The 26824-nt window shown below is 46.4% G+C and overlaps 1 protein-coding gene across 4 annotated transcripts in view; it reads left to right on the top strand.

Annotated features, from left to right (window-relative positions):
- JCAD (junctional cadherin 5 associated) overlaps positions 1-26824 on the top strand; it is a 63237-nt gene that overhangs the window by 11365 nt on the left and 25048 nt on the right. For 3 of the 4 annotated variants that reach the window (XM_074900060.1, XM_074900059.1, XM_074900057.1), the window contains exon 1: positions 21981-22074. The exons of the other annotated variant lie outside the window; for it this stretch is intronic. The gene's annotated coding sequence lies outside the window, so the exon portion shown is untranslated. Of the gene's footprint in view, positions 1-21980; positions 22075-26824 lie in introns of those variants that run through there. 4 annotated transcript variants of the gene reach the window in all.

Genomic DNA, 26824 nt, shown 5'->3' with positions numbered 1-26824 from the left:
GCACACACGCCAATGTGAAATGCAGTCAATATAGTCAATATGTTCATGTCCCCCAGTTGCAGAGAGGTTTCACACGTTGAAGTAAATGTTTCCTATTTCCTAGACATATGACAGAAAAGGACAGTGCACAGAAAGAAACATATTCAGGGTACCTGCCAAAAAGAAATATGCTATTTTTCAAAGGAGAGCTGAAAACAGTCCAGCTCTGGATCCAGATGCAGCTCTAGCCTCCTGCCATGGATACTAACCCACACTAACGTGGACACCACCTAAGTGACATCACTCTTATGGACTGCATACCTGGACTGCATTGCCTACGTGGCTGTCAACGAACAGAGTGTCCCAGTGTGCTGTATGTACCTGTGGACGTTACAGGAGGAATATCCTCCCACCACCTGGAGCCCCAGAGCCCCGGCACTCCCATACTGTGCAGGATCCCACAGGTCCAATAGCCCATCACAGTGATGTCCCCTCTCCCATGCTGGGGGAAGGGTGATCCAACTTTTCCATCAACCACTGCCTGCCCCTGGATGAATACCCTGCTGACTTATTTCTGAGTAGCTCATGTGTTGGTAATTACGCTACTTGAGGCTTTTTTGTAAGCTAAAGATACTATGCAGCTATCTCTGTGTTAGCGTTCCTATTGACCTACAATGGGAAGTTTGCAATGGGGGTAGATTTGCCCTTAACTAAGTGCATTTCTTTTCTTATCTTCATTGCAACATGTCACTGTTTTTTCATCCATTAGTGATTTTTTCCCCCCTCTTAACATTGTCTCTGATTTCTGTGTCATGAGGGGGAGTATTGTCAGATCGCATTCTCATGATGGGAGAGGCAGAAAATCCGTTCTGTATATCATGTGCCCTTGGCTCTCAACACCACAAAGGATTTCTTCAAGCCCTGCTCATTATCTCATTTTATACTTTAAAAGAAAAACTAAAATGCTGGTGACAAATGGCCTCGTTTATCACATTTAATTGACTGACTGTTCTTTTAAGCCTCCAAAATACACACTTTGGGCCAAAGCACTGGAGAAAGAACATGCCATTTACCCTGGTCTGCTGCCAGGTCACATTAAAAAATGTTCTGAGGTGTTTGCTAGACCAGTACATAGAGCACGCTTTCTCCAGCAGTCTGTCTCCAGCTGTATTATGTGTTGCTCTTTGAAAAGGAGATTGAGCAATTGCATCAGAGGTACTTTTTGTCCTTTTCTAATTGCACTAACAACTTTACTAGAAACTTGTGTGTGTGCAGCACAAGGTCTGTGCCCTCTGCAGAGGGTAGGACTTGGGAAAAGATGCAAGAGTCCCTGAAGTAGTAACAAAGCCATTCTGGAGGTGGTCAGCCATATGCATGGCTCTTACGCTGTGAGGATGCTAATATTTATTACAGTAGAAGAACAGAGTTGTATGCACTGAAAGGGAGGCACCTTGCTCCTAACTCATGCTTCCCACCCCCTCACACATTTTGCCCTGCTGCAGCAGGGCCCCTGACCCATTTGAAGCCCTGTCTGTGCCAGCCTGTATTTGGCCTGGTGGGACCCCAAAACTGGGTCCTACAGAGCTTTCTCACAGCAGGGCCCGTGCTCTGGGTGGCTTCTCCCTGCTTCTCTGCTCAGTGCGGTGCAGCACAGGCTGCAGCTCCCACATCCCCCATGCTGCAAGTGCTGACTGCTGTGCCTCCCCAGGCTTTGACTGCAGTGGGTACACTCTCACCCCAGCACACTTTCCTCCTGGTTTCTTACCAACCCTGACAGTGTTATCCCTTTCATGACCAAGCAACAGAAATGGAGTTGGAGGGAAACTTTTATGGGAAGGGTGAAGCCTTTACAAAATTGTATGTGGAAGGTGTCAATACTGTTGACACCTGTCCTCTGTTGACTAGGGGAGTGCTTTGAATAGTACCCTGGGGGTCTCCCTTCATTCCAGAACTAACAAGCATTTTCATTGACAGCTTGTGCAATGGGAAAATAGAGCAATGTGCTTGTTGCAGATATGGCAAGTGTTGCGCTGGCTGCAGGTTGCAGTAATGACAAACTGGAGATGGGGGCTGAAAAGCCTTAAGATGCATTTTGGGAGGGATGAATGCACACCTCTCCCCAGCATCCCTGAGCCAGGCTGGGGCTAGCTGCCTGGGCTGTTGGTCATCTCCAAGGAGCAGTTGTGACGGCTGACTGCGTACCTATAATATCATACTGTTGCAAAAAAAAATCCCGCAGACTCCATTGTGGAGTACATAAACAGAAATACAGCATGCCAGACATCTCCCTTCCCTCTGTTCAACAACCCCTGTTAGTGTGAGACTTCACCTAGAGATTTTTTTATGGATGGAGATGCTATTTCTCAAGAAAGGTATATACGAGTATGTGCAGAAAGGTAGGTTAAATAAACTGAGTTTGAGTAAAGAAGATGTCTGAAGGGAGAAATAATGACTTTCAGGCACATAAGGGTCCAAGCAAAAAGAAAGTAAATAAACTGCTCTCTGTCCCTGCTGTAGAGAGCAGCCACGTGCTAAAATTTCAATGAGAATGTGTACTGGGTCTGGCTGGCAGGGAGTTAAGAAAGATTTAAGAAATGTTCTTGATAGTAAGAGTAGCAAAACGCTGAAATACTTTGTCTCAGGAGACTGTGAATGTTCTGTTATTAGAGGTTTTTAAGAGCAGGTTATCCAGACATCTGTAAGGACTGACCTAGGCATGGGGTGGAGGGATGGACTGGAGTCAGCTTGAGTCCCCAGGGACCCTTCTGCATGACATTTTCATCATATTAATGTGAACACATGAGACTCCTCTTATAAAGTACTGAAAACACCACCCTGATTTCTAGACAGCCCCCAGAAAAAAGTTTCAGTCTGGACTGAATCTGTCTCCAGTTTGAAGATGGAAAGCTTTTGACTCCTTTCCCCATCCCACCCTCTGACAAACCCGATGCAAAGGAGCCACTGAACCCCAGAGTCACAGAAATCTTCTCCCCCATCCTGTCCTCTGCTGGCTTGGGAGCCCTGAGCTAGAAAGGGCAGCGGCAGGACTCGTAGCCCATGAGGCACCAGGGTACTCTGGGGTACTCTGGGAGATCTGGTCCCACATTCTTGCTCCTCCCCACGGCAGCACACACAGGGCACCCCAGAGCCCAGCACCAACCCCCATGGCTGCTCACCCCTGGGGTGACCCACTCCCTTTGCAGCCCCAGCCACCCCACACTGACTACTGCAGGACTTGACATTGCATCCTAAGTAGAAGATTGACACAAATCCTGCTGCCCTGATTAGCAGCCTCTCTAATCCCCATGATGTCAGCAGGGTTTTGTGTAGCAGGATTTGGCCCACTGCCCTCATATGGGCGCTGCCGAAGAGCTTTGGATTTTATTCCCCTCCCTTCTGGGCAGTGGTGGGCAGGAACAGGCTGCAGGTGTGAGCCTGCAGTAGAAGCCTGCGCTGCCGTTTTAGCTACCCAGCAAAAGCCACTGCCAAGTTTTGTTTATTTCAGTGGGAAAATGGGACAGAAAGGTGTTTCCTGAAGAATGGAGAAAAAAACCACCATGCAGTTCCTCTTTAACTGCACAGCATATATATATATGAGTTTGATTATATCCATGTGCATAAATATATGTTGCAATTACACTGTTTTCATGCTTGCAACAAGCACAGTTTCTGGGGCTAAGACAAGGTACATGTGTGGTGGGGGAAGGAAAGGGAGAGACAGAAAGAGAGGAAACTGCTGCTGGACATGGCAGCTCTCCTCTAACCCCCTTTTTCACACTGATGGAATGCACCCAGCGACTGTTTCTACTATTTAAGGAAAAAGGTTCCTATACAAAATCCTGTGGTTTTGAAGTGATCCTTTTATAGGCATAAAGACATTTTTCCACATCCCTCTATTTGATTTCTTTTTTTATTCAGATCTGGCTACTCAGATATTTGCAGAATATCATGCACTGGAATCAGACACTTCATTCCTATTCTTGGTACTGGAGATCTAATATCCCACCAGTTTACCACATAAAGCCACAGAGATGCAAACTGAAGTGAGTTTAGCTGTAGGGCAGTGTAAGAGAGAGTTGAATTTGGTCCCATACCCATCCCGAGGGATTTTGACCTGGCAATGCCCCATCACAGAATTGAACATGCTGTATGTTCTGCAGTGGGTTTGCCATAGACACAGAGCTCTCTAATGACTTGTTTACTCTGTGCTTCTCAACAGTGGTGAATATTAATGGCATTTGTAATCCCCTCCATTTGGAATAAGATTAATTATACGTTAACCTTCGGTTAATAACACAGGTTATATGGCACGTATCCTAAATTGGATGCCATGCACAACCTGCACCTGGAGCAAGAACCTGAACGCTCATCTCTCTTGTCCCAGAAGTGGCAGATGTGACATTCATGTCTGTTCAGGCCCAGAAAACAGTGAGCACAGCCCGCATCTTGAACAGCGAGTTGCCACCAGTGATGTGGGACAGGGAGGTGGCATGGGGTGCCTGGGCTGCGATTGTGGGTGCTCACACAGGAAGACTCGGCCAGGCAGCATGCGTTGCATGCAGAATCTCACGTGGGAGACATCCAGCCCGAGGGGAAATGCTGCGCTGCTTGGCCCAGCCAAAATGCTGGGGTGTGAGGAAGCAAAGCAAACTTAGGGATTTACAAGCAAGCCCACAGACACCTGAGAGCTCTCTGAGTCCTTCTTCAGGCACCAGTGTCCTTGGGGGCGTTCAGGCACACGTGTTAAGCCGGGGACTCGAAAGCAGCATTACACAGCTCAGTGCTTTGTAAGGACCAACACAGTCTTTATTACTCCAGACTATAGTCGTATACTGTGCTGGAGGTAGCTTTTCTGCACAAAACTACAAAACAAGGGATTTACAGCCCTAGTAGCCACTCAGTGCCAGATGTCTATTATCTCATCACATACATATGCTGCACAACGATGCCGGCGCTAATACTTTCCTTCACCACTGTGGAAACATGCCTGGTACCACCAGTTTGCGCTGACATAAATAACAACCTGTCCAAGCATCTCCCCTACAAGTGCTGGGGGAAGGGGGAAGGACATATGTTCCAGATGGAAATACAGCTGGGGGTTGTGCCCTCGGTGGCTTCAGGTTACACCATTTTATCTCAGTGCAACCTGAGTGGGAGTGATTCCTCCACGAACTGCATTGTATTCAGCTGCTTGCTCACTCGTTTTATGAAAGTAGGGGGACTGGTAATAGGGACAAATGGCAAAACTACTGCAGAGAAGCTGAGACCCCCAGTATATCATAAAAAAACCCCAAACCTGTTACATGGTTCCCACTTGACAGATGAGGCCTGTTCACTTATTCCTGCTTTAAAGTTATGTAAATCTCTGACTTTAGAAGAATAAATCCTGATTTACTCCCACACTGAGTGAGTGGAAAATGCTGAAGTTGTATTTTGGATCAATGGTACAGGTCTCAACTCTCCAGACTTTGAGGACTCTCAACTTGAAATAATCTTTTAACTGCATATGAGGCCACCACGGAAAATTATGTGATCCAGCTATTCTTCCAGCTCATCTAGAAGAAACAATTAAGGCCAAGCTGAAGATATATTGACAGAATGGGGATGGAAAACTAAGTGATGCCTGCCCACAGAGGGACAAACTCATAGCGCTCTTCCAAATTGTGGGTGGTCTATTGTGCATCACTCTAGTCAATGAGAACATTACACTCATACATGCAAACCTAATTTGAAAAACCATTATTTAAAGTGAACAATGAATGTATTGTAATCTCATCATTCGGTCACGCTGAGCCTCAGCCCTCTGTTCTTCTTCAGTACATAGTAGCCTCTTCAAAATCCTGCAATTTGATTTTAAAAAAAAGAATGCTGTGGGCGTAAAGTTAGCATAGAAGTACACAGGCCACTGATGACTGTTTTCATCCACACAGAGCATAAGGCAACCAGATGATTTATTTTTATTGGCACTGCAGGCAAATAAGCTTCCACTATTATGGAGAGAAGTGCGGGTTGGCCCAGGCTGTCAGTCAGAGCACACCCAGCAGAAAGACTACAAAACCCAATTCAGTAATTACATCCTCCTCAAGGACATATTGCGGAGGAAGGACAGGATCCCTGCTTCTCGTATTGCACTCGGAAATAACCAGGAATTCTCCTACTCAATGAAGGACTTGGAGTGTTGTTGAATTTCTAAATGTTGTGGCATGTCATGGGACATCATGGCTATGCTGCAACTGAATCAAATCCAACTAAATCCAAATGAATCCAACTAAAAATAGGAACTAAACACTGAGTCTGAAAAGTAGAAATGCTCTATAAAGGTGCTGACACGTGGTGCCACAAACCCCCTTCCCAGATTTCGGTGGGGTGAGGGCAAGGGCAAGGTGGAGCCTCCATGCTTGGAGAGCTGCAGCCTGGGAAGGATCACCAGCTCCCAGGGAGTCTTAACAGCTTCCCCCCTCTCCCAGGCAGGCTCAGCTCCACGTGCCTCACCCCCATGCTTGTCAAATCTTCACAATCCCCCACAACCTGTCCTACCACCACCACCCCCCTGCCACGGGAGGGGAGAGCAGCCTATGATTATTCTCATTTTTCCCTGTGACCACTTCAGCAGGACCTTCTGGTGTACAGAGCTCACCATAACAAACTTATTCCCCTTGGATGTTGCTCTTCTGTCTTCTATAAAGCAAATATTTTGTGATCACCTGGACTCCAAAATTAAGTGGACAAACTTCTGATATATATTCCCACTCTTGCCAGGTTGTGGCTAATTTATCCAGATCCTGCACTTTCATTGGAGACCTTGATTATGATGTAAATTACACTTTTACCCCATTCCTCTGAAATCTCAAGTGGGAAATAAACTTTTTTTTTGATAAAAATTGCTAGAGTATTCTAGCACCATTAATACAAATGAATAATCAGGGATGAACATCAAATGATATTAACATCACTGCAGAATTGCTCCATAGCTTTAATTTCAGTATTGCGGGTCTGTGTGCCTCCACAGTTGTACTCACACTTCTTGGACAGTAAAACTGTACTTTGTATCCCCCCTCTGCTGAGGCGAAAACACGGCAGCTCTCCTACAGCTTCAAGGCCGACAACGAAGACACTTCAAAGAAGAGCAAATCACAGCCCCATATACATGCTATGGGCACGTGTTAAAGCATCTGCAGTGGGGATGCTACTCAGACTTTTGTGACTTAAAAACTTTCCTCACAAAATAAGGGATTTTGTTACTGGTTTCTTAAGTCATCATTGCAGGAAAAGCTTGCTTTTCAACAAGTTTTTTCCAGTGGATTTAAAAAATGACACCTGTAGTTTAAGTTTCCAATTTTTGAAAACAAAATACCTTGAGAAATTTGGATTTCATTTCCATCCCTGGTACCAGGCCTAACAACTTGAAAAATATCAAAAAGGGTCTTTTCTATTCTTTTTTTTTTTTTCTATTTTTTTTTTCCCCTGTTTGTCCCTCTGTCTTTTACCCTCAAAGCCTCCCAAGGTCCCCAGGTGCTTCTTGCCTTTCCCACATGACTTGCCAAATTGCTTCACCTGAGTGACACCAGGACCTCACCACCAATGGCCCCCTGGCACAGCCTGCATTTTGGAAAGGGGTGAACACCCCATGGGTGCCAACCATGCAGCAGAGAAGCTGCGCCCCTGGTAACCCACAGGCACTGATGGAGCACCCCAGGTCAGACCCCCAGTGCTGTGTCCAGGGGCTGCTCCCATTTCTCAGCCAGGACTTAGCAAAGATCTGAGTGCACTTTAGCCAGCAGCTGGGCATGCTTGGTGCTTTCTGCTGTCGGCACTGAAGATCAGGCCTCAGAGGGCACTGTGCTTTTCGTGATGAAATCTATTTGGAAACAATAAAGATCTGAGGGCTCCCTCAGCCAGAAAATCAGATCCAGCTTACCTGAATGTCAGGTCATCTGGGCTGGAGTAAATAAACAGCTTGGGCTGGACAGGAGCAAACAGCGATGGAGTTGCTCATAGGAGCCTGTGAGGCTGGTTTCCTGCAGAGTCTGGCCCTTCACACTGCCTTGGCCACTGCCCTCCCCAGTGGCCAGGGCTTGCCTGGGCAGAGGGTCACTGGTGCGCAGCCCCAGCTCATTGCATATCCCAAACCTGTGGGGACTTCATCACCTTGAAACACCTCCCCTGTCAGGACTGGGTGAATGTGTCTGGCAGAGCTGCATGCTGCTGGGGACAGATGGACAGGCAGCACAACCTCAGAGGCCTCCTCTCAGTGGGAAATGCAGCTAAAACATCTAACTGGTCATTTGTACTTGTCAGGCAGCAGGTCAGGTGCCCCTGCTGCTGGGCTGCCAGGTACTGGGAACACCAAAATGGACTGACCTGCATTCCTGGGGTCATCCTACCTGCATCCCTAATCACATAGCCAAAGGCCTTCTCCACCCCCTCCCCACAAATTTCTGTAGATGTGGAAGAAGGTGGATTCTACAAGGAAACCTTGGTATACACTAGCTCTGAATGTGCCGAACTCCTCCAAGAGAGAAGTCCCCGCTGTGGCTGTACATCCACCTCCCTGGAGCATCCCACACATTCTCTTTCCTTAGGCATGTGCTGCCCAGTACAGGGTCTGAGCACCCCCACGTTGGGCTCAGAGTTTCTTTCCATCACGGTAGAAGGCAGACCCTCACACACTCCATGGGTTGGGTCTGGGCCTGCCTGCACAGGCAGGGCTGTACCCATGCCATCAGGAAACTGTGCGGTGAGATACCTCACTTTGGGAGAGGGGTCAGGGACAAAGGCAAGAAATGCAGAAAAAGTGTGAAACTCCCGGTTGCTGCGGCTGTAATCCTCCTCATAACCCCATACTGTTGCTGCTGAAGGACAAAGAAGACAGTTCAAGGCATCCAGGAGCTCAGCCTCAGTTCCCTCAGTCAGGGGATGCTGTGGCCTTCAGAGGACACACAGTGGGATGGCAGGTGTTGCGACGGGCTCCTCCTGGCAGGCACCGGTATGGCAATGCTCCTTCCCATGGATGTTTTCAGGCCCCAGCATGCCTGGATTTGCACCTCTTCTGCTGCAAAGGCATGAGTGCCCCCAGAGCAAGGACCCCACCACTGCACCCTTCACCCCTCTCCTTTTGGGCATCACACCATGAAATGGGTGAGGTGGGTACTGACGCCCAGAGGTTATCTTGGGACTCAGGTAACAAACCCTTACCCTGTTTGCCCATCTCCTTCTAGTCAAAGATGAGATTATTCCCTTCAGCTACTAGAAAATGAAAAAAAAAAAAAAAAGACTCATGTCTGATTTTGTACCACTGCAGCTAGATTTTCTGTCCTGTGCAGGGGAAAAAAACGAAAGGTGAAATCCCTGTAGGGAAGGATTTGTGAAATTCTGCAGGAAATTGGTATTACAGATAATTGTTTCCTGCTGAGGGGGATCTAAGAGAACTTTGCAGAAAAGCTGCCCTTTTCAGCAATATCCATTGCAGTGTACCTAGGCACAAAAGTCTGTCTCTAGCATAAATATGCTTCGTTGCACATTTTCCTGCTGCACCTGAAATCTAATATTGGTTAATTCTACTGGGATCTCCTTTAAAAGAGACACCACAGTGTAAATGGTAAACCTGTTAAATTGCAAATGAGGTGAAATAGTGGGTGCTTTGGCCTCCTGAGAATAAAGACTTTGATTCTTAATGGTGGCTATTGAGACTTGCCTTTTGAAAATGTGTAGGGAAAATTTATTGACTATCAGAGCAAAATCTCCCCTCCTAAGCAGGCTTATACTGCCAGAAGGCATCCACTTTGTTTCATAACATTTGGTTGAGGACAAAAAAAGACACAAGTAGCTTCTTTTTTTTTATCTGGTGCCTAGTATTTTGAGATGTCCTTTATTTCTCCCTGTTGAAGGCATCCTGTTAAAATGAGCCAGCATTACTAAAATAATAAATATGATAATTGATGTAATACTAGCTTTTACTATTGTATACAGTCATGGATGTGTTTGTACATATGCAGAAATACCCACTTTTTTTTTTTTTCTCTAAGCCAAGACACCTTTGGTAAGCTACTCTGAGCTACAATAGTGTTAACAGTGGATAAGAGAGTGGGTTCTCAGACAAGTTCTCCTTTTCGCTGTTCCACTGAAGTTACCAAAGAAGATTCATGGAGCTTGTTGGATCAGATACTGCTGTCCACTGAACGAAGCCCTCTTACCCAGCTGCCTCTGATATCTCTAAACTTGAAGCAACAGAGACTTTGACCTAGACAAAAGAAACCTTCTGTTTATAATTATCACAATCTGAACAAATCCAAGAGCACTGCGACTGTTTTATTAATAGTGTGCTTTGCTGCTTCCAACCTTTGCAAAATCTGTGTATCTGGCTCTCTGAGAATATTACTACTTGGAGCTATTTCATATGGATTGTGAAGGATAAAGACATTCCTGAAAGCTCACTTGCCAGCTCTTCTGCTCTGCCAGCACCAGTAATTTGAGAAGGAATGATGGTCCCTTTGAAATACAGATCACAGCATGGCTGGAGTACAGGGCCCAGCCAGATACGCATGCATGGACAGACCTACAGACGATTCATTTTCCATCCCACAGTAGCCCTCATCTTCCCTCTTCTTCTGCTCTGCAGTTTTCCTGTTGAGGACACGTGTAGGCAGAGAAGACACCAAATCTGAACTTTGAAATCATTTCAGAAACATGCTTCCACATCAGTCTCTCTTCCTGATTGTAGGAAGAGGAGCCAGAGGCAGAAGGCTGGAGCAGGAAGGAACTCAGATCTCATGTTTTCCTTACTTGTCTCAGTAATAGCTTTATGAAGAATTAGAGCATTTTTGCAGGACTAAAGGGTGTTGACGGCATCTGGTTTCAGATGATAAACCCTGCTTGTCATCCCAAATTTACTGGCTATCAGATCAGCTCATCTGTTAGATTGGTATAGTGGCTCCCTGACATCATCAGAAGAGAATGTGTTACATCGATTAAGTCTTTTACAGTCCAGCATGGATTTAGGTAAACTGCAGTAACTGAAGGGCCTAATGAGAAAAACAGCTTGCATGTGTAGAGTCCTACCTGAGACATATATTTGAAAAGTGCAAGTGCCTGTTACACGGACCCTTAACTGCTTTATCAGACAAGCGGAGAAACCAGGCAAAGCTTAATGATCTTATGACAAGACACATGAACACAATTGAAAGATCACCCAAACAGATGCTCAGGCTGTGAGAAGGGGTGCTGCCATCCAAACTAACAAGTTCCCAGCACACGTGCCTCAGTTCATCATCCACCCCAAGAGCTTCCTGGGAAGTAATTGGCTTTTCAAGGAGCAGGGTGAATAAGCTGTGGCAGAAGAGGAACTACACAGTGCCTCTCAGTCCTTGTAAGTCACTGGAGTTCAATAACGAGATTTCCGTAACTATTTTGAGCTCTATCTTGGGGAAAGAGGCACATGGACAGATATACTCTGCAATGTAGCTAAAGAGTTGGTTATTGGAGGAATTTTATACCGTGTTAGGAATGACTTTAAGACGTTCCTGTACAGCTTTATTGATGGGTGGCAGTATGAATGGCTTTGAGCCTGAATCCCACGACCCAGCCAGCTTCCACACATGCAGCAACTACCAGACTGCAGAGTCCCCCTGCCTTCACCATTCCATGTCAGGCCATCAGTAGAGCAAGGGCAGTGGAAGAGGGAGCATCTGTTTTCTGTGATGAGTATGTTCATCACTTCTATCCTGGACCCCTTTTAGGGAGCGGGAGAAGGGGAGAGCTACATGGGGAAAAATGTACTCAAGCCAGGCTAGTGGCAGTCTCTTCCCTCATCAGCATCAAGTCACCCTTGTGCCATGCTCATTGTGACTCTGGCTGCAAAGAGCCACAGCAGCACTGCCTCCATGGTGGCTGTACCAACGGAGAAGAGCAGCACTGGCCACAGTCTGGGCAAGAGCAGCTGTGGTTGCTGAATTCAGAGCTCAGGACATAGCCACAGATCACCTGAGTGACTCCGAACACGGCCACCTCATCTGCAGCGCTGGATGGCAGAAAGACAAGAGGCTGGTGGCCAAGACCAGCTAGTATGGCAGCACCTAGAGTCACCCCATTGCAGAAGTCCAGGTTTTTAAACAGGTTCTGGGAAGGGACATACAAAAGGGGGAACCTAAACCCTTATGCAGCTGTGAATTGCTGTCTTGGATTTAGGCACCTAAGTGCTTTTTTGGACCTCATCCCAAACACTTCATTGAGTGAGTGTTGCATTAACAACAGCCCAGTCAGAGGATAAGCAGCAACAGAAATGCTCCAAGCTGCTCTTTTAATGCATTCTAGGATGTGAACAAATGATCACTGCAGAAACAGCTGTACTGGGTTATGGTGTCATTGCCCCAAGCTGTTTCCTGCATCACTTCTACAAGGAAACACCCCTCAGCAAAGCTTTCCTCACTGGCTTCACTGCAAAACCATCAGCCTAGTGAACTCTAGAAACCTAGCTGGGCTAGTACCACCGACCTGATGTTGAAACAGGTTTGCAGCTTCCACTGTCCCTGCATCTGACATTGTTGAAGAGGAAGGTGGCTCCTGGCAGGTAGAGGAGGATAGCATCTTAAAGTAGTATTGCTATTTCTTGAGTCATTGTTTACCTCTTTCCTTAAATATGGAGTGGCCACTTGTAAGGAGGCAGGCTAGGCTCTGAGCTTCGCAACTCACTCTTCAGCTTCCCTTCTGAGAAGTGTCAAGTACCTACACGGTTTGTGGTGCTGCTCATGGCCACTAATTTCGCGTTGAATAGGAAAAAAGAGGCTCTTCTAGAAATGATGGGAATTAAAAGGTTGCATCTGCCATTTTTCACTTTAGGCAAGCGTACTCTGGAAGATACACGGTCACAGGTGTACACTGCCTGCAGGGCACAACAAAAGGCAGAGCTGAAGTAAGAAGACTCATTTGTATTTTAACTTTTCTCTTGGAGTGGATGCAGCTTGGCTTCTCTGTTGTCATCTACCTGACTATAAGTTGCACATGCGGGTGAAGGTTTAATCTCCTTTCAAACAGCTGTTCATTCAGAGGCTGTCTGGCTGGCTGCTTTTCTCCCAGAGCCTTCCTGAGGACAGACAAGACATTCCAACGCAGCTTGAATGATGTCCTTCTAGGTTCATGACTTTATGATATGAAGGGGGATCTTGTGAGGTCCCACCCCATCTGGGCAGGGGTATGCGGGACCCTCAGAGTAGGGACTTGTCTGTGGGGATGACTGGGTTTGGGCAGGGTGGTGATGTGATTAAAGAGTCTGCATGGTATAAGTGTCCTGCATCACCCCAGTCTTTAAAGAGCCTGGCTCCTAAGGAAAGCCTGCATGACACTTCTGTATCGCAATGCTGCAATAGGCCCAAATATCAGGGGTAAAGCTTGAGCCAGTGAAAGAAAGGATGTGATAAATTAAGGCTTCCATGGTGGCTGTTTCTGATCTGAAGCACAGAGAATACGGTGAGGTAGAGGTGTAATTTCCACTGATGAATCTGGAAGACCTCTAGTGAATTGGGGGCTGTATAAATTGTACAGAAGGTGGCCTCAGGACAAAATAATCTAGTAAAATGCACATGGACACCTTCTGATTAATCTGAATGGGGCTTTGCCTAATAAAAGTCTTCTATTATTTTGGTGCCTGGATAGAAGGAGGGAAATGGAAGAATTCGGCTTGACAAGAAAAGCATGTTGGTGTAAGAGCTTGGATCTCTCTCTGCCTTTCAAGCAAGATTTCTTTGTAATATCAGTATCAACTTCTACAAGATAATTAATAATTTCAATGACTTGCACAGCTGCAGTAACTTAAAAGGTTATCGAGCAAAACCATGTTTCCATAATGCTGCTCAGAGAAGTTCCTGGCAAAAAATAGTTTTCAAAAAAATATGTCTCCTCTCCAATCCCTCCAAAAGCAATTCCAGTGTTCAGCAGGTAAGAAATGGGGATGACAGCAGCATCTGCTGTAAAATAATATGAGAACAAATAAGAGTTAAATTAAAGACTAAAATATACATACACAAGGCAAGTTTATAACTGTGGGCCTTAAGACACATCCCCACTCACTCCTCTAAACCTGTCCACCAGCAGGTGTGAGGGGGACGGAAAGCAGCTTGGCGAGCATAACTCTGTGCAACGTGGATATATTTTTCTTTTTTTGGATTCCTGCTGGAAGCAGAGGTGGGTCTGTACCACCCCCAGATAACAGCACACTCCCTGTGTGATTTCATAGCCTTAAGTCAGGCATTTGGAAAAGATTTTGCTATGAAGAATGGATTTGAGTCATAATCCTTTGACCCCCTGGCCTGTTCGAGATGGTCGTGACATGTCATTGGTCTCTGATAACGATTCTCCACACTGCCTCTGCCTGCTCCTGTGGCGGTGAGCTGCTCCGGGGCGGGTGCACGTCCCTGGCCTCACTCCAGAGCTCTGGGATCTGTGTAATCTCCAGTGTCAAGATGTGTTTGGATATGGAAAGCCGTGACACTCTGGTATATATCAGCTAGATAACAGGAGCATCCCCTCACCCGAGGAGACAGATGCCTGGTGCTGGGTGTTGAGCCGCTGAGGGACGATCCCTCTGTGGGCTTCCTGCCTGCTCTTTAACCCCGGATGACAGTCACATCTTCACAGGGCTGTTCTTTGGAAGATAAACATAGCTTTCTGGTTCAAAAATTACAAGCCATTCTCACATTTTTTCTCTTTTAACAGAGAGGGACTGTAATTTCAGCTTTTTGGGTGAGGCTTTTTGCGGGAACACGCTGGCATGAAGGGGTCTTGCAAACCTGATGAACTTTTTGAGCACTCCTGTTACAGACAGACCTTTCTTCATGCTTTGCCTTTGCTACTGTGCTCAACTTTTCTTACAGAAAAACCCAAACAACATACTATAGTTTTTTCCCCTTGATCTCATAAAACCAGCTCATGTAGATCTACAGGACGGAGACAGCGTATCAGAAAAAGCAGTGCTGCCTTTTGAAACATAAGATTTAAAAATTAATATTTCAGCTAAGATTTAAGCATAAGATTTAAAAATTAATATTTCAGCTAAAAGCTGAAATTGGTTATTTAGTTATTAATAGTTAAATAGCTATTACTTAAATCCTAATAGAATTAATATGAACAATGTCACAGAACATTTATAAAAAAGAGCCTTTTTATTGTGTTCTGTGGTTTTGTATTAAAAAGCACCATTTACGTGATGCTCCCCTCTAACAGAGTGAACCTTCACTCCCTGGTGAAGGGCTTGCTGCAGAGGCTCGGTGTGAGCAGGACCCAAAGCCACGCTGTTCAAAGTACAAGTGCTGTGGGAAGGATAGCCTATCAGTTTTGAAGCTGTGTTTATCTCCTACCTTCTAAAGGCAAGCAGGAGGACTACAGGACTCCCCCTCCCCCTGCATGCCCCTGCCTGGGTGTGCATAGGTCCCTCAGCACCTCCATGACTCTCTAACTGGCAGTGACCAAGGCTGGGGGAAGGGGCTAACCTGCTCCAGGGCATGTTTCCTTTATTTTCTCGATAATTACAGTCTGGCCAAAGCTTTGAAGAGAGTAACCCCTCCAGACTCTATTTCTTGATATTTGCTGCTCTAACTATAGGTTCTTTTACCATCCATATATATTTTTGCTTGTTCCTTGTAAACCTCATTCAGTTCTATCTTACAGAAGTGATTTTCACAGCCTAGCTCTATCAGTGGAAATAAGTAAAGAGTCCTTTTATCAGTACTGTATTTGCCATCTTCCAGTAATTGTTTATACATATATGTTCAGGAAAGGGAGGAGACATTCCCAAACCACCTCTCCTGTTTCTACATTACTCCACATACCTCTATCACCCTGCCTCTTGTGCATCTCCTCCCCCAGGTCCCTCACTATTTCAGACTCTGTTCTCCCAGATAAAGAGCTGCCCAGCACATACTATGTGTCTTCATGTTAAATTATCTATATTACTAAGAATATGTTTGCAGCTGTTTTGAAGATGAAGTCTGTTGTGTTTTGTTTTTTTTTTTTTTTTTTTCAAAGTAGATTTGCAATTAATTTCATGAAAAAGGCAAAGAATTTCTAGGTAATGCCTGTGGGCAACCCGAGTTTGCTCTCATCCTTCACTGTAACTCCAACAGGTGAGTATGTGAACTTGCCACAATAAATCTGGAGTCACAGGTGGACAGTGCTGAGGTATAGCTAGAAATCTGGTGGGATGACACGGTGGATCCTACTGCTGGACATCAGACACGACCTGATGGGCTGCTGAGTGTTGCCTGGGAGATGCTGAGCACTCACAAGTAATGGTGAAGTGGGCATTTTCCTGGAGATCAACATCTGTGGTAATACACGAGATCTGACCAGGGCCTGATCTTCTTCTACCTTATTTGAAGTGTTTTCTACTAGTCCATACAGTGATATCTATTAATGGGATCCACAGCTCTTGCTAAACCTTTCTTTCTGATTAGAGAAATCAAGCTAAAACCTTTCCTGTGCTTGGAAGAAGACCACTTCCCGGCTGCACACCTCTCAGCCATGACCTCACTTCCCAGTGCCTGTGAGAGCTAAGCTCATACCACTGGCATGGATGGCAGGAATGATGATGTGGCAGTCACAGCTCAGCCTCCATACGTACCCTCGTACAGATCAATGAAGCTGTGATAACATCTGTATTCTACTATTAGTGTACCCTTTTACATAATGCATCAAATTTATATTACTTTAGTGAGTGAATGCAGGGATTAGCCTTCTCTAGAGTAGTAAGCATCCAAATTTTAAACCAGGAAAAAGAAGAGATCCAACACCAATAGGCTTCACTACTGCTTAACTATTCCCCTTTCATCTTCCTCTACCTTTGGGAATGACCCTCTCCCTCCCCAATCTCAACACCTTGCTGGGAGGCCAGCTGGAACTCGTAACACGTCTCAAGAGCTTTTCAGCTGAACAACTGTAAAAATATTTTGGTCAGGAAACTCCCCTGAAAAATGAGGTCTAACTGTTCTGTTCCTCAGCCGGGCAACAGGGGTAATTACTGTGATAACTTCCCATCTCTCCTGGGTGTTATGATGAGAAACTCATTAATATTTGCTGAGTACCCTGAGCCAAGTCCTTGAATGAAAGAGCTGTAAGGATTATTTTAACAATATTTAGCACTTCAAAAGTTTTGGAAGCACCACCTAGTTTTCCCAAATGTAAACCAGCTAAATTCTGAAGGGTAATTTGTGTGCCACACCTCTTAGCCTTTTGGCAGTCTTCACAGTCTTCAGAAACACACACAATATGGGTGTACACTTCCACTGTGTTAACTAGTCTTTTATTTTTTAGCTTTTTTCCCCCATTTTTTCCTCCCGCCAGCACGCATCCATGTGTAATACTTTAGGACTCTGAGGTATATCTAACAGACATGGTAGCTGAGTCCTTATATCTAAAGGAAAATATTCTCCATCAGTGCACTATTACTCCTCCCCAGCAGCCTGTGGCCCAACACTTTGCACAGACACCAACTGCTGTGTATTAAATCATCCTTCCAGAATGGTCACCACCCAGCATCCTGAACTATTTCCATTGATTCAACACACACCCATCCTATCTGCTTTTTTGGGATGCTTAGGAAGTGACAAAGTAGTTTAAGAATTGAATCTTCAAATAGCAGGTCAAAATACAGCTAAAGGAGCACCAAAGAACAGGGAAACGAAAACATCCCCTTTCCACAGCAATGCTTAGTGTTTCCCTTGATGTAGCAATAAAATATCTGAAGATCCTCTGTTCCAAACTAAAAAGAGGTGCCAATTCTATAAACAGGTGATTACTGGCGGGATGGGTAATGTGACATGTTTTCTTGCAAACGGGTAATAGCTGTTTTGTTTATGACTAGCATCTGTTCTAAGAAAGTTTAATATATCATGGCTGTAACATGCCATATAGGATGGACAAGATGAAAAAATAAGCACAGGTTTAATAGCACATCTGTGGCTAGTTAGTTATGGTAAACTTCAGGTATGTGGTGATTTCAGCATATGTTCCTAAATACATTCCCGGCAACTGGACCTAAGACAAAAATTGTTATAGTCTTTTAGGGAATAATTAATGCACCTAGTCACTTCAAACCACACCAAATTATGAAGAAATCTGCTTGATTTCAATGTAAAAACCACTAATGCAGGATCACCTCCAAAAATGAGACTCCAAGCCTGCAACAAGCACAGTAGAAATGGCAGGAAAGCTCTGAGCAGCAACACTGCTGATGGGACATAAAACATAAACAGAGGAGTCCCGATCAGGGAGGTTTTGAGGCCAGAGAGAATTATAAAGGCATAAAGCAGCAATAACTCGCCCTGAGCAGAGCAGGACTTCCCATTCACTCATCACAGCAATGGCACACAGCAGGGCTGTTGCTGAAGAGCTGGCTGGTGTGCAGCACGCCTGTGTGTTTTTCCTTTTCCCTTCCCTGTGCATTAATTCATCTGTATTTCCCCCATCTGGCCTGTCTCCCTCGTGTTTGTGTGTTTCTGTTTTCCACTAGTTCTGTCCATAATGGCCACTCACTCAGACTTACAGGCGCTGCTTTCTGTCCACCGAGGAGCCGAGCCATGGCGTTTCCCACTTGCCCAGGCACGTGGACCCGCTCTACTGTGTCTCACGGGATGCTGAGCTGAAGCTGACCGCTGCGACACTGGGGACGGCTTTACTGCTTGCTGGGTTTGGGCAGCCCCCCCATGCTCCTGTCCAGATGCCTACCTTTGCCACACACAGTCACTGTCAGCTTTTATTCATGGTCTCTTTGTCCTTCTCCTTGCCCCCTGCAAGACATGCAAAGCAGAGGAGCAATAACGCCTCTCTCCTCTGTTGCCCCAACATGCCACCTGGCCCCATCACACTGATTTTCACTCATCTCAGGAGTCCTTCATGGTAAAGAAGACACTTTAGCACTCTTTTCTCTTCTGCAGGCCCTATTTGTACGCTTCTTTCGCAGCCACATTTAGTTCTTCCAACCTTTTAGAAGCTGGAGCTCTAAACTGAAGAATGGCCAGCTATGGTCCCCTTCTGTGGAAAGAGCCAGAAGAGGGAGATTTTCCCAGGTGGCTGCAGGAACATGGGCTTTGCAGAGGAACAATGTTCCATCAGTTGTGCACATACTCTGACCATCAAAAAGCAGAATTATTTTCCTGCCTCCTCTGTTTTTCTTCCTCTTTGCCCTTCTCCTGACAGTCACAGTCTGCATTGAAGTAGCCACCTCAGACCACAACCCCATCGATCTGGGCACTGAGCTAAGGCAACATTAGAAGCAACATCTGCCTAAAGAGTTTACTCTCTAATAGGCAGAAGGCAAGATGCAGAGGGAGCAATGGGAGTACCTGAAAGCCACTCAGCCACCAAGGATCACAGCACCCGCACTTCCCAAGCCACAAACTAACGGCTTCATGTGTCACACCAGCCCCGTAGGCAACCCCACACGGACACAGCTTGGGGCTGCCACCTGTTATGGTCGTTTATTGTGAATCCAGCCTGAGAGATCCCTCAGATTGTCTCAAAAATCATGCAATTTTCTTCCTGGTGTCTGATCATGGAGCTGTGTTCAGCTCAGGTTTTCAGGCTCTCCTCTGCAACAGAAGAGCTAGAAGCATGGGTGGTTGTCTTCTTTTTTTTAGGAGGAAAGCTCTGTTTCTCAACTCGAGGCCTTTTGACTTCACTCGGGAGAAATCTTCAGTAACTGCAGGACTCCAAATAAATCTGCAGAAGTGCCTCCTTCCAAGGGCTGCACCTCCCTTTGCAACTCAAAAAGTGCTCTCAGAAGAGGTATAACAAAAAATACCCCCAGGTTCAGAGAGGCAGCTCTGAGGCATGCTGTCCTCTGCACTTTTATTGTACTCTCTGCAGGCTATGTCCTCCTGAAGACAAAAAGATATCCCTTCCCTTCATCTTGACATTGTTCAGTAAATGATCCAGATTTCCTTCACTGGAGTGATAGCTCTAGCCTGTCCCCCACCTCTTCCCATCCCCTAAAGCCAGTGCCGCAGCAGCTTTCCCAACGGAGAGCTGAGAGCTCTGGCAGCGAGGACCTGCTCTGTGCGGTGCATCGTAACCACCCAACAGGGAGCAAAAGCTTTTTGGCTCAGGAAGGAGGGATGTAAACAGGACTGTCTCCTACAACCAAGGACAGCAAACAGCTCAGAGCTGCAGCCATGCAAATGAGAAAATAATCCTGGAATTTTTTTCATACAAGACAGTAGGGACATGTATTAAAAGACACCCACAACTCCCAGTTTGACTATCAGAGTCAAGATATTTAAATAATAAACAGTAACTTGTGCCAGCACAGCTTCCTTGATGGAAACCCGTGCTATTACCACACCCACAAGAAGCTGCTTTGAAACAGAACCTAAACTTTTTTGTGATTGACTGTGTCAATTACAAGGCTTTACCATGGGAAATACAGGGGTTTCCCACCCAGCAAAGCCACAGAGAACTCCACAGGTACCCTGCAGGGATGGGGTGTGAGGTCCCTGCACAGGGTCCTGCTGGAGGTCCCTTGGCTGCTGGTGGCATTGCCCTTGGTATATGCTTCGTGTGTCAGCAGCTGCAGGCTCAGAGGCTCGCTGCTGGAAGACAAAAGGAAATGCCCGTAGAAAAGCAGGTCAATGACAATTATTCCCAGAACCCTACAAAACCGGGGCACCGGGAAACCTGTACTCAGTTCTGGGCTCTCCTGCAGACTTCTCCCCTGACCTTGGACTCATTGCATAACTTCACTGCTCTTGTTTTCCTGCTATTAACTAGAACGTATTCAATAGGACTCAATTTATGAACACGTGTAAAGCACTTTGATAGCCTACAGTAAAAGTCAATTAAGACATGGCGAGCAGTTGTTGGGCCCAAGCAATTGCTGAAGTAAATGATTCACAAACATACCCTTTTAAGAGTGTCATTAAACCAAAACAGATTTGCAAATTATTCACCTGTTTCTAGAGGCTGAATAAATGTCGGGGAGGGGAGAGGTGGAGGAGTAGGCAACCAGCAACACTTCAAAAATGCTTATGGATGTCACAGCGAAAACCATGGCGAGGACAAGCCCTTTGGGCGTGCGGCTGGCTGCCCGCAGATGCAGTGAGCTTTGAAGGGGTCTCCTTTGGTCTCTCTCCATCCTTGATGGACCCTGGTCTTCCCTTCTGCAGATTTTCCTTGTGCTGAGAAATGTCTTTCTTCTTGGTCAAGCCATGCGCTGAGCTCAGCTGTGGAGAGAGGGGGCAGGAGGTGCCTGCTTAACTTTTCAGGGAAAACAACCTGGTCCCTGTAAAAGTGTGTTCCTGGCAGGGCTGCAGCTGCCGGGAAAGGTTCTTGGGGCAGGCCCTCCTGGGTTATCTTTCCGGAAGGATCCACAGTGTCGGACATGTCCCCGACCCGGCTTTGCAGCTAAGCGCCCAGGGAGCAGGCTTTGGCGCTTGAAGCTAACCAGACTTTCCAAGACACGGCTTTTTTAGCTTGCAAGCGCCTCACACCCCTTTCACCGTCGGTGCAGGACACCAGCTCCCCGGTGTGCAAGGAAATATGTTTACAGAGATGAGTTAAAGGAGGATGGCGGGATTCTGGGCTGGGAGGGCAGCGTGTAATGCCTGCAAAGGGCCGGTGCCTGCGGCTCGCTGAGGACAATGTGTCCCCAGGCCGTAAGCGTGGCTCGGCGGGTGGGGGGGCTGATGCGCTGCTGCCCTAGCCCCCACCCTGTGTGCGGGGTGATGTCCCCGGTCATCCGGGCTGTACCAGGACGGCTCTGTGAGGGGACGGGGTGGAAAAGAGAAGAAAAAAAAAAACAACAAACCACAACAAAAAAAAGAAAGGGGACGGGGACGGGTGGGGACGGGAGGGGGGGGGGGGAAAGAAAAAAGTCCTGTAATCTTTTCGGTGGAGAAACCGAAGCTTTTCTCGGCTGGGATGCTCCTCGCCGGCGGGGAGGGGCGGGACGGGGAGAAGGGGGGGGGCAGGCGGGGCGTCCCGCCCCGCCCGCCCCCCCCCCTTCTCCCCGTCCCGCCCCCCCCCGCCCCGCCGCGGGCTCGGCGCCTCCCGGCTGCCGCTGAGCGCGGCGGCCCCAGCCGCCCCCCGAGGGTCTTGCGGCGGCCGCCCGGAGAGGTGAGTCCCGGCAGGTCGTGGAGAGGGTAGTGGGCAGCAGGAGGAGCGGGAACGGAGTAGGAAGGGAGGCGGGGGGGGTGGGGGGGGGGAGAGAAGAAGAAACGAAGCGAAGGGGTGTCTCGGAGATGTCCCACGGTACCCCGGGGGGCACACACAGTTCCTTCGGGGTGCCCTTCCCGTCTCCGGCCGCTTTGCACCTGCTCGGTGCTCCCCACGCCGTCGTCCGTCGAGGGGCTCTCTGCCGACATCCCGAGCCCCTCCGCAGGGTCCGGGTCCCCTGGGGAGCTCGCCTAGAGCAGGAGCCCCAGGGAAGTTGGTGGGAGCCGCTCACCTTGATTTCGCTGGTCCCGGAGCTCGGGACGTGGGCACCGGCTGCGACTCGGTGCCGGCTCCCGTCGACACCGACCAGGATGTGGCATCAGGGTCTGAAACACCCAACTGCCGCCCCTCTTGGTGTTTAATATTATTCCGCTATTTACACACCAGTCAAATAGAGCTTTCGGGTTATTTCCTTTTTGATGGTTGTTTTAAAGCATGTGCTGTGGCGAAGGAGACCAAAAAAGAAGAAAGCTATTCTGTCAGAAGGAGATCTGTGCTGTTATGTCATTTCATAATTGCCTCAGAATTACAAATTATGGCCTTAGTCTGCCGCTGGATCTGTGCCAAAGGACTCTTGCATCTATTAAGGATTTGTTGGTTGGGGTTTTTTTCCCTTTCTTTTTTGTCAAGAGTTGAGAATAATGGCTTTTTTTGTGGCATGGACCCTACATGTTAAGTTACTCCAGCCCATGTCTTTAAGTGAAAATACGATATAACTGTTCCGAGTAGTCAGTCTGATCCACACAGTCAAGACATTAAATCTTGGCTAGTGACAATGAGAATTGTGTCCTGCCAAGAAGTATTCAGCTACACTTTTTTTGCATGAGCTGAAGCATTTTCTCTTTGTTATTTTAGAAGTTTCAATTCTGCCCAGAAACGCTGTTGCTGTTTGTGGGTAACAGACACATGGAAAATAGCAACCTTCCAGCTTCAAACTAAAGAATATCAGATTAATGACAGAGGAGGGCTCTGCAGTTCAGAGATGCAGCCACTGCGAAAGCCTCAATTTGTGCCAGCGCTGTTTGTAATCACAGGGTCTAGATCTGCCCTATCCTACTATGCTCTTGCAGTTCTACCACTCACCATGGTACTACTTGGAGGAAAAAAGTGTGGTCCTGCCAGCTGTTCCCTTTGTCAAGGATGCTGAGGGCAGCAGGAGTCTGAAGGAGGTCAAGGCAGGTTGCTGCTGCAGGGTTGAGAAGCAGAGCAGGGCTATCCCCCTCAAGGAAGGATGTTCTCCTAAACTGTGCCACCGGGGAATGTTATAACCCCAACTAAAACACCAATTTAGTCTGTTGTCTCTAAGGCTGGGCCCTCTTCTTCATCCTCTCTTCCTATGGTGATCAGGATTTCACCTGCATATATTCACCAGCTCTTGGAAAAGATGGATCTGTCAGACTCTGCTGGGCTGTGTGTATCAAGTGGCATATTACAGTAGTATATTGTTCTTTAGATGCATAATTTCACTGGCCTCTTATGACCTAAAAAGCACACAGAAAATAAACAAGGGCATATTGTTCGGTGGGAAGGATGCAGAAAATTCTTCTGCCTTAGCCGTTAGTTAGAGAAAGATTACTTTTAAGTGTTTCTCCTGATTGTCGGAGAAATGACATGGCACATGTGAGCTTGGTTTTTGCCAAGCAGGCTTTATTTGGAAGGTGAGGCATTTCTGAACTTCTCGGTCACCTTGGAACTAGTTACAAGCGCATAGCAAAGTCCTGCCCAAATCTTCTAATTAATTTGGCCAGAGGCCATCCTAATTAACCTTGAGGGAGTTCAGGGGTGGGAGAGCTTGGTATGAAACAATTGTTCTCTTGTAATTTGCTGTTCACAATGTGTTGACCAAGCCACGAGTTGCATCTCTAAAATCCTCTGGGTCTCTTGCTGAAGCCATTACACCGGTTTATTTGTTTTTTAACAGATGTTGTTTTCCACTTCTTGAGTGGAAAGGGTTATCTCACTTTCTGCAACCTTGTTATTGTGTTTTGTTTGAAGAGCCAGTGGACTCAGGCTTGCTGGGGAAGCTTACTCACCAATTCCAGCTATGAAGGAAGGGGTTGGTCAGCCTTTCAGCAGTCATGATGCGATCATGTTAACTGATGGCATCTTTTCACATCTACCTAGAGATAACCATCAGTTCTTCTGCTATTGGCAGTGCCTGCAGAGAACAAAAATTAGCAGCAGCCTCTTTGTCACCCAAGTGTATTACAGTTAGGATATTAATAGAATTTGTCAGCCATAACTTGGACCATCTCAAATGGTGGGGCAAGGGAAGGGGGTTTGAAATCTGAGCTAGTAAAAAAAAATTTTTAAAAAGTTAAAGGCGGAGTTCTGCTTTTTGAAAGGCCAAGGGTGCCGTTCAAGTCACCAAGTATGTGAAATTTTAGGAGGATCCCTCTTCCCCCATCATGATGATGGCTGCTCATCTTGTTGGTCCGGGGGGCTCATCCATGCTCAGGAGCTGGGCCACCTTTCACAGCCTGGGTTTACCTCACCGGCAGGCAGCCCTGCCCAGCACGCAGTGCCTCAGCAGCACAGCAGCACTTGTGTTTAGGCTTCTTGAGTGTCTGTCTTATTTTTGTCTACGCTAATGCACACAAATGCTACTTTGGCGTTTAGTTTCTGGTAGAGCAAGGGGTCGGGGGGAAATCCTGCTGAGACTACAAGGCAGGACACACAGATGCAAGAAAGAAAGATCAAAGACGTCTATAATACAGGAAGAAGCAGAGGGTCAATCCAGAAGAGAGGGCATTTGATTATACATACAAGGGTAATATAAAAGGGATAACAACACAGGAGAGGATGGTAATGTCTGAAAATGAGTAAACAAACAGATGTGTAAGACTGTGCTGAGAATTTACTTACTCCAGCAGGCACAATCCTTATCTCTTTGAAAGAGGAGAAGACCACACCAACCTTGGAACTCCTCTGCTCCCAGCCACGTTTGTGAGCAGGAGAGTGTTTGTTTACGGATCTTTCCTCCGTGAGTCCTGGCCTGATGGGCTGGCCTGTCCTGCTGTGATTAGTAGGATGCTAATGTGTGTAATCCTTTTGATCACAGAGCCCAGGCTTTATAAGTCATGTCACTGTCACCTCAAAGAAGTTCAACTATGTGATAGATCCCTTATTAAAAATTTGCATTTTGAGAGATATAATACAGTTATTTTTGAGATCCTTTCTTTTTTGGTTTGTACAGATGGAGAGCTTTTCTGCTAAAAAAAATGCAAGCAATAATAATGATCCATGTAGTCCTAGCATGGGAGTAGCTTATTAGCACTTTGCCCATAGGTGGTTTAACATCTTGATTTCAAGATAGGAGCAACAAGTCTGGTTCCATATGTTTTGTTCCACCAGAGTGGATTGCTCCGTACAAAAATGTCGTAAACAGCATGGAAACATTTGTCCAAGTCCTAAAAAATATCCTCTTCTGCAGTTCCTTTTTAGGAGGGAAAGAGTTGGCTAATTACGTTTTGTTTAATAAATGTACTATTTTGTTCTCCTGTTGTGACAAACAAAAGCTGTCATTTGAGGAAATACACCATATGCTGCCAATTGGTCTAAGGACTGGTTATATCTGGAGGACAGAGTAGGAGTGAGTGCTCTTTAACAATTGCTCCTTCTCTAAAAAAATTCTGGACCAATTTCAGTGGAGTAATGTGCTGCTCTGTCATCTGTGGAAGCAGGCCGTTGACATTTTCAAAACCAGCTAATAGGCACAGCAGTATCTTTGCATGCTTGGGCGTTTCCTCTCTCCCTTTTATGTGTTTACTTCTGTTTGGATGCTTATGAGTTTCAGCAAATCAGTGCTGAGTTGGGGCTAGATTGGTCCATGGGAAATTTAAGAATCAACCTTATTGGCAGATTTAAAAATCAACCTTATTTTGGATACAAACTCTCATTCATGCACTGTCAGACACGTATTTCAGAACTGTGTGAACCCAGTACTCAAATATCCACTTTACTTTAAAAAAGTCTATCTCTCTACCAGTTTTTTCTTGGCAAATCTGAGGGGGCAAACTTTGAAACATGACCTGAAACCTCCTAACAAATGGGGCTGGCAACCCCTGGAGAGCAGCTGTCACTCGTTAAGGTCTCCCCCAGGAGATGCTCTGTGCTCTCTCTCATGCCACAGTGGGTTTGCTGATGCGTTTGCACTGGTGACATGTAAGACAGGAATAACTACCTTCTGAGAGTTAAATGAACTCTTTAAGACTCGCTCCTCTTCTCCACTTCCTAATTTTATTGGAGACACGTTGTATCTTTAATTTATTCTCTGGCACAGTTCCTTGGTGATTTCAGTGAGGATGTTTTGCTCAAAGAATGAAAAGAGGATGTGAGCTGTAATTTTCACTGTCTGTGAATCTCTGTGTTAGAGAAAAAATGTGAAATCTCCTGCCCACAGGTAATGAGGTTTAAACACAAAAATTCACAGATTTCTTTTTAATTTCTGTGAGATGAATGGGAGAGATTGGCCTGGGAAGACATGCAGAGCCAACATAAAGTTGGCTTATCTTCCAGCAATGACTGTGGCATGTCATCTTCCCATGTATTCAGCAGAGATGATTATGCATTTAGCACTAGCGGCTTTGAAGCCCTCAGTATGGTGTTGGCTGTAATGGGAACTTTCTTGAAGCTTTGCCTGGCGCACAGG

Source organism: Athene noctua, chromosome 2 (assembly GCF_965140245.1).
Source record: "Athene noctua chromosome 2, bAthNoc1.hap1.1, whole genome shotgun sequence".
NCBI classification, from domain to species: domain Eukaryota; kingdom Metazoa; phylum Chordata; class Aves; order Strigiformes; family Strigidae; genus Athene; species Athene noctua.
The sequence above is the reverse complement of the archived record's forward strand: the minus strand, read 5'-3'. Positions and strand labels throughout refer to the sequence as shown.